Here is a 7988-nt window from a genome sequence, read left to right as displayed (position 1 = left end):
GCGGCCGGCGAGTGCGTTGCTTATCCTGTGCGGGGAAAGCGGGAGGTTGAAGACGATGGCCTAGGCAGAGGGCCCCGCTGGCAGTGGCGGTGGGAGAGAGCGAGCGAGGGAAGAGGGGCACGGGCGAGCGAGGCATAAGCCTTCGGGCGCTGGTGCTCGGGCGCGGGCACTAGGCCAGCTGGCCAGTTGGCCAGTGGGCCGCGCGGCTGGGTGGCTGCTAGGCCGGTGGCCTGGCCGGCCAGAGTTTTTTTTAAGTTTTTTTTAACAGTCACGAAAAAACAAACTGAGTAATAATAATAATAAAAATTATATAATCATAGTATATACCAAAATGCTCAGAACAATAGCAGCAATAAGATGAACTATTTTTCAAGTTCAACTAAATTCCATAAAAATTCATAAAAGTCAAACAGTGCTACTGTTGCATTTAAAATCCATAAAAATCATTTTTAAAATAGCAAGATGATTTCAAATTCATTTTCTCCGAATTTTCTATTGTAGGGAATCATTCTACCCTTATTTCCATTTATTTGTTTTTAGGAGAAAAATATTTTGAATAGAAACTCAAATAACTCCCAATTGGATTTGAATTTGGAATTTCAAACAACTTCAAATGGAAAATGAGTTTCAAATAACTTCAAAGTGACTTCCAATTTATTCCTTTGAAACTTCCAACTCTCTTTCTTCAAATATGAAGAAGTCATTTTATCTTCCCTCATGAACTCATTGAGTTGCTTAAAGTTTGTAAGTTTGAAATATTTCAAAATGGAATTCAAATCATTTTCAAACCCCTTTTCATTTCTTTAAATGGAAGAAGTCATATCATCTTCGCTCTGGGGTTTTGTGATGAAATGAATTTGAATTCAGGAAGATCAAAATGCAAGATGCAAAGTTTTTGGAAAAGTCCTTTTATTCCCTCTTATTCAACTTTAAAAAAAAATCAATTTCCAATCATTTTCACACAAACAATCACACAACAACAAAACAAACAATCATAATAATTTATTTAATATAACATTCCAAAACTTAGAATTTTGGGATGTTACATGCAAGATCTTCATGGTGGGGTGGAGCTGCAGCGGAGGGAAGGATGCTGGACGGATCTGGCGCGTGCAGACTGAAGCGACAGGAGTTGGTGGATACGGCGGATGCGGACGGGGTCGTTGACGGGGGCTGGGAGCTCGAGTTGGTTCACGGTTTGCCTTTTCATCCTCCCTGCCTCACTCACGCCTCCCCTTTTCTCATTGACGAGGGCTTCGGCTTGAGGGGCGCCACGAGGAGTGGAAGGCTGAGGTCGTTCGACGGCCGGAGCAGCAGAAGCAAGGACCAATGGTGGTCAATGGCTAACCTCTACCTCCTCTCTCTCTCTTTGTGGTTGAGAAGAAGGCCAAATAGAAGAAGCAGAATTTGGCGCAAAAGTCTTGCTGAGGTGCCCCATCCAAGACCCAGATTCTTCTGAGGTGACCCTATTGCTCCCCTCAAACCTAGCACCTTTGATGTTTTGTCATCATCAATTTTGATACATACAGTTCTGGAAGCTTTAGGATTGGTCATTGCTTGTAACTGTTGTGCGTAACATGACCTTGTTTAGTCTCTACAATCTTCATTCACACGTCTTTGATGTTTAGTTTGCTATTAGATGATCAAAAGCTAAAGAATGGACACACAACCAGAAGTTTACATATTTTTTTTGCTGGTAATGTGTCATCGTCATCTTTGTTAGCTAGACTTGTCGGTTGTCCTACTTAATTCCCACCTTATCATGATGCTCTTGATTTTTAATCATGCTTGGAGCTTTGGTCTGCAGCCATATAAAATCATATGCTTTGGCTCTAGATTAGGGTAATGTTGGAACTTGGGAGGGAGTAACTAAGCCATACATTTGGCTCTAGATTTTCAGTTTGTATTTGACGGATGTAGAAACAGATTTCTATGAGATAACGAGTTAACGACACACCACATTCGGTTGACTGTTGAGGTGTAAATGGCATCAGAGTGCTGTAGTATGCAGTAGCGACCGGCGAGGCATCGGGATGTGGCGAGGCAAGGCTGTGGAGTTCATGAGTTTTCAGGCTGCACGGGATGCAAGTTAATGGATGTAAGTTTCAGAGAAAATTGCTTGACTCTTGTCAAAGTTTTTTATGTGGTGCTCGTTGTAGTAGTTTTTCTATAATATACGGGACTTGCTGAATAATGGTAGTGTGTATGTGCTGTATCTACTCTAATTTTATCCATATTCATTTTAAGAATTTTTATGTGCTAGCTGCAGATTAGGATGTACAAATGACTGGTGCATAAGCTCCTTCGACTATTTGATTAAAGGTATACATTGACTGCTTTCTTCTTTCTTTCTCTCTTCATGTTCTCACAGTTTTATCTCTTTTAAAACTTCAAACAGAGAGGGCCTGGGTTGACGCTACCAATATATGTGTTGACTACAGAGGCATATAAATAATAATCGATGCCCAATTCCGTCTCTGTATTTAAAGGATGACTGCTTCATAGGTGTGCTATCAAATTCTATGTTGACTACAGAGGCATATAAATAATAATCGATGCCCAATTCCGTCTCTGCATTTAAAGGATGACTGCTTCATAGGTGTGCTATCAAATTCTATGTAGTTCTCCATTAGAGTCTTTCCTTCCTCATTAACTTGAAATGTTTCCTAACTCAGCTTTTTTGTGCACGAAGTTTAGCAGGCTTGCCTTGTGATCAAACCTGGCAATGTGCAGCATGGTGTGGTATGCACTTCTTCGGTTATTTGTATTTCATTGCCTCGTTATTTTCTAGGGTTTTTCTTTTAAATGAGGAGTAATTCTATTCCTGTATGCTTTAAATCGATAGCATGTGGAGAATTTTTATGGAAATGAGGAGTAATTTTAGGTTGCTACGCCAATGTTCACATGAACTTTAAGATGTAGTATAAATTATATGTTCAGATTTTCACAATCTGCTAGCACCTATGATTTTGGGTTAAAAAGAAGTGTGCTATCCAGACAGTACAATGCGTGCTTGGGCCCTTTGTCCGTTTTATGTGAAGATTTATTGTGAAATTTGTCATAGATTAGAGATCTAGAAAATATGTATTGTGCCTTAAGCTTTCCTCGTCATGCATATTGCTATATCTGAGCAGCTCCCTAGCGGGTTATTGGAAGGAAATATGCTTTCATATGTGCACGGATTTCTGGACCTTATTTGCTTTTGTCAATTTAGCCATTATTCACCCATTTCCCTAAATTTATTGATACTTTTAATATGTTACTGGTGTCAACAAAACAATGTTGAGACTTATAATTGCTTGTCTATCAGGAAAACATATTATTAAGACGATTCCATAGATAATCAATAATGTGTAAAAACTCCATTTGTGAATATTATATGCGAAAGAAAATATTGCTTTGTGATGCTTATGTCTCTAAGAAATTCAGTGGGAAGAGGATCTGGGCAGGGGGTTTGATTTTTCTTTTCTGGTTTTGCAACATGATGCAACATTGCTTCGTTCCCCCATTTACCATATGCAAATCTTGGTCTACAATTTATTTTAATTGTTTTAAAACATATAAACGATATTTTTAATACACATTCCATCCTTCTTTTGTTCTCTGAATTGTTGTTTGTAACTCTGAGACTTTTGTGCACCGTCATATCCATCACTGTGAAGGATTATGATCAGCAGCTTCATTAGGTCACTAAATTTTAACTCACACATTTCTAAACTGAAATGAGCAAATCCACTTGAGGTTGTCTATTTCTGAATTTATGTTTTTGTAGTGTCATGCCTTCAGTTTGTGTTGCATATATATGGGTGAACAATGAATGTCAAACAGGAAAATTGCTCACCAATCGTTACATTCAGAACCATGTGTACCGAATCTTTCTTAGACATCATCTTTTATATGCATCATCAAGTTATAGCGTATGCCTGACCTTCACGTTTATCTTTTCATGGTCATGAAAAACGTAATGTGCATTGGTTTCGTACAAGGCACTGCCATGGCATGGCGAGGCACCCACAAAGCACCGCTTGCTTCCATTCTGAGGTGGACTAGCGCTTGGGTAGTCACGCGGATCTCCAAACCAGCGCCCTCCCACGGCGCAGCTCCACCGTGTTGACCGGCGCTTCCTACACCATGGATCAAATAAACAGCCGCCTCAGCATAGCCATCCACAATGCTCTCCTGCCTCCGTTCCCCCTCAGGTCCATCATCCTCTTTCTTTTCAGGACTGTTACCTGGAATACAAATGGCCATTTATTTGTTGGCTGTAATTGCATTTTTCATTTGTTTTAGGCGTTCTTTACTTACACCGCTTGCTTTTTGTGAATAAAGGCATCTATGTTAGCAGTCTGATTTCAGATTACACCGAGATTAGAAAACTGAGAATACCTCAATATGTTATGTTGCAATAAAACATAGAGGACATTGGGGGGATATGTAGTCATATATTTGGTCTTTGTCTCGGAAGAAGGGAATTGCTTGGTCAACAAATATATATATCTGCGCCCTGTACATAGTATATATGCTACAGATAGGTGTTCGCTGGAAGTTGGTTTCATGTTCTTATTCTGACAGCAAGAAAACTAAACAAATTGATTGTTTGTATATTCAACATATGGTCCATCTCATGCATATAAGGTGCTATCTTGGCATGGATACAACCTGCAACCATATGCACAGGAAGTGTGTATGTTCTAAGAGGAGCACAATTTCAGAAGAGTATTTTTTTATTTTAAGCGGTTTGATTTTCTTCTATCTGTTAGTATCTCCGCAAGATTGGCACATTACTAGATCTTTCTCATTTCAGATTCTTATATATCCACGAGGGGGACATTTATTAACAAAGAGTGTTACTCTTGGTGGCCGTATTGATCTCCCGTCCCATGCCACCATTGCGACCGATGGCTCCACTTTGACTTTGTCAACTCCACTGACTATCTCGACTACGTCATATTGCAACCCCGATGCCCACTGGTTATGCAGTAACATGCTTCTGTGAGTGCTCCTTTTCAAGATTTTTGTTTACTCAATATTACATGCTTAGTTTTGTACCAATCAAAAGGTTTGGGTTTACTACATATATATTTGGTGACTTGACTTGTTGTTAGTTTGGCAGTTGCTAAAAAGTAATATTATTATCCATGTGTGTTTTCCATCGCTTGTTTACCTCCAGGGACCTCATTTCTCTTTTCATTTCTAAAGTCATATCATTCTCAGAACCCTCGGGAAATAGTGGCAACATAGCTGCAGTTCTCATTTTTAAATTCATATTCCATAAACAGAAAATCAATTTACAATGTATTGAACACAAAATTCATCTCCAGATCTATGGCTATAGCTTTCCTTCACTGAAATTAGGTTCTTCTGGAGCAATTTCATCTAAAATATGCAAACAGAGATAACACCGCCATTCTATTTTTCTACAGGAACACCAGGTTGCAACTCCAGCTTCGCCGACGAACTTGCTCGCTGCTCTAGAAGGTGCTTGGGCTCGTTTCTCTGACCGATTAGCTGCGACATCTCACATGGATCTTCACTGCTTCATAGACCTATTTTTATTCTCTTGTCAATTCTACATGTCTGCTCATCCATTGCATGGTGCTAGATGGTCCCTATTTAGTTAATCCAGGGTACATCCCATCAGGACTATTATTTGATTTGTTAGATTGAATCTCTCTATCATTGAAACTTTATTGATAAGACACACAACAATAAACTTTGCCAATGTAACCCTACCTATTCCAACATATTGCCATATTATGGTTTTGTTTTATTTCTTATTGCTTCCTGTTGTTTGGTTTGTTTGAACTGCATTTTATAGCCAAGTTTTTATGTGTTGCTTTTATTTTGCTTGTACCTTTATGGCCAGTAAGCTTAATTATTTCAACTTGTTGTTTTTTATATGCACTTTGGCTGCATGCATTTTCTTGAGAGAAATATCCTTGTGAGAAAAGAGGTAACAAAACACCAGATTATTTTATCAAGTGACGACATGGATGCTTTTAATGAGTTTTAGATGAAGAGAGAAAATATGACACAATATGGTAGCCTCCACAAATTTAGAACCAAGATCCGTTAGTCCGCCTTCATCTGCCTGACACTTTAGTTAGGATATTGATGAGAGGCCTCCCGAATGGTCTAAGCTTCAAAAGTTAAAGATTTTAATGTATTTATTATTCTGTTGATCTTAATTTATGCAGGTAAATCATATGCATAGCCATGGAATGGCACATACTGGCCTGAGGCTGTACAAATTCATCGCAAGGTCGGGTCAGTCCCAAAGTTCAAAGAGGAAAAAATTCATTTGGAAGCTGGAAAATACATTACTCGCGGTAAAAACTCTTATTACTTTCCTGTTTGCAGCAACTCCTCCGACAAATACTAAATACTATAGTTCTATGTAAATTGGCAGGCAAGCCTGGTGAGCACTACTTAGATGATTTCACTGCCCACTGTGTGTGGGAAATACAGTTAAGCTGTATAACAAAAATATTTGCAATCTGCGAAATATCATCAAAGACAAGAAAACACCCGACCATTAGTACGTATGCCACATGACAGAAACATTTGCTACTGACGGCAAAAGAATAGTAATCTTAAACAAATGCATTCTCATGTTTCCTACAAGAACATGCCAGCAAACCATGTACTGAATAACCTTTATCCTCATTTGCAGTACTTTAGCACACACTTCTCTAATAGAAGCCTCTTCCCGCACATGGATGCTGATCATGATGAGCTACCAATCAGTACAGGAGACGGGACCACCAGTGTCATGGCCCTCTTTATCAAGGGTGTCGACAACAGGGCTACACTCACAAAGAACTGGAGCAGCTTCCATAAGGCAAACATCAAGAAAGGGTGTGCATATGCTTTCGCCTTCAAGTGCGCGTCCAAGGGCCTCTGCATGGTTGTTTATTCAATCTAAGCAGGTCACAATAGTCCTTAGCTATGTAACTTGGTATTACTATAAATACCTATTGAGACTTTTATATCTGGCATCATTTTGGATCTTATGTAAGAAAATTATGATAATCCTGCCCGTATGACTATCATCAATCCGTACTTATATCCATATGTTTCCTTCTGTATCTACATATTTTGATGCACACTCTTTCAATCTTTGGCTTGATCTCGGCCTTTGCGCCATGGGCGCAACTGGTCATCTAGTATTACTTAAGAACTCCCACTTAGATAGACATCCCTCTAATCCTCTAAGTGATCACGTGATCCATATCATCTAAACCATGTCCGATCATCACGTGAGATGGAGTAGTTTCAATGGTGAACATCACATGTTGATCATATCTACTATATGATTCACGCTCGACCTTTCGGTCTCAGTGTTCCGAGGCCATATCTGTTATATGCTAGGCTCATCAAGTTTTAACCTGAGTATTCCGCGTGTGCAACTATTTTGCACCCGTTGTATTTGAACGTAGAGCCTATCACACCCGATCATCACGTGGTGTCTCAGCACGAAGAACTTTCGCAATGATGCATACTCAGGGAGAACTTGTACCTTGATAATTAGTGAGAGATCATCTTCTAAAGCTACCGTCGAACTAAGCAAAATAAGATGTATAAAAGATAAACATCACATGCAATCAAAATATGTGACATGATATGGACATCATCATCTTGTGCCTTTGATCTCCATCTCCAAAGCATCATCATGATTTCCATCGTCACCAGCATGACACCATGATCTCCATCATCTTGATCTATATCAATGTGTCGTCACATGGTCGTCTCGCCAACTATTGCTCTTGCAACTATTGCTATCGCATAGCGATAAAGTAAAGCAATTATTTGGCGCTTGCATCTTATGCAATAAAGAGACAACCATAAGGCTTCTGCCAGTTGCCGATAACTTCAACAAAACATGATCATCTTATACAACAACTTATATCTCATCACGTCTTGACCATATCACATCACAAAATGCCCTGCAAAAACAAGTTAGACGTCTGATACTTTGTTGTTGCAAG

At 39.3% G+C, this 7988-nt stretch overlaps 1 long non-coding RNA gene across 4 annotated transcripts; it reads left to right on the top strand.

Moving 5' to 3' along the window:
* Positions 1–1154: 1154 nt before the first annotated feature.
* Positions 1155–7052, top strand: LOC123081831 (uncharacterized). Of its 4 annotated transcripts, none has more exons than XR_006438809.1 (10): positions 1155–1460; positions 1995–2098; positions 2270–2322; positions 2399–2599; positions 2698–4199; positions 4805–4992; positions 5424–5478; positions 6198–6329; positions 6410–6538; positions 6674–7052. It is a non-coding gene; the product is annotated as an uncharacterized lncRNA (long non-coding RNA). The 4 variants fall into 4 exon arrangements; XR_006438808.1 differs by having other exon boundaries at positions 1159–2098; positions 2698–2742; positions 3987–4199; XR_006438807.1 differs by having other exon boundaries at positions 1157–2098.
* The last annotated feature ends 936 nt before the right edge of the window (positions 7053–7988 follow it).

Source organism: Triticum aestivum, chromosome 4A (genome assembly GCF_018294505.1).
Source record: "Triticum aestivum cultivar Chinese Spring chromosome 4A, IWGSC CS RefSeq v2.1, whole genome shotgun sequence".
Taxonomy (NCBI): Eukaryota; Viridiplantae; Streptophyta; class Magnoliopsida; order Poales; family Poaceae; genus Triticum; species Triticum aestivum.
Note: the sequence above shows the minus strand (reverse complement) of the source record. Positions and strands in the feature narration are given on the sequence as shown.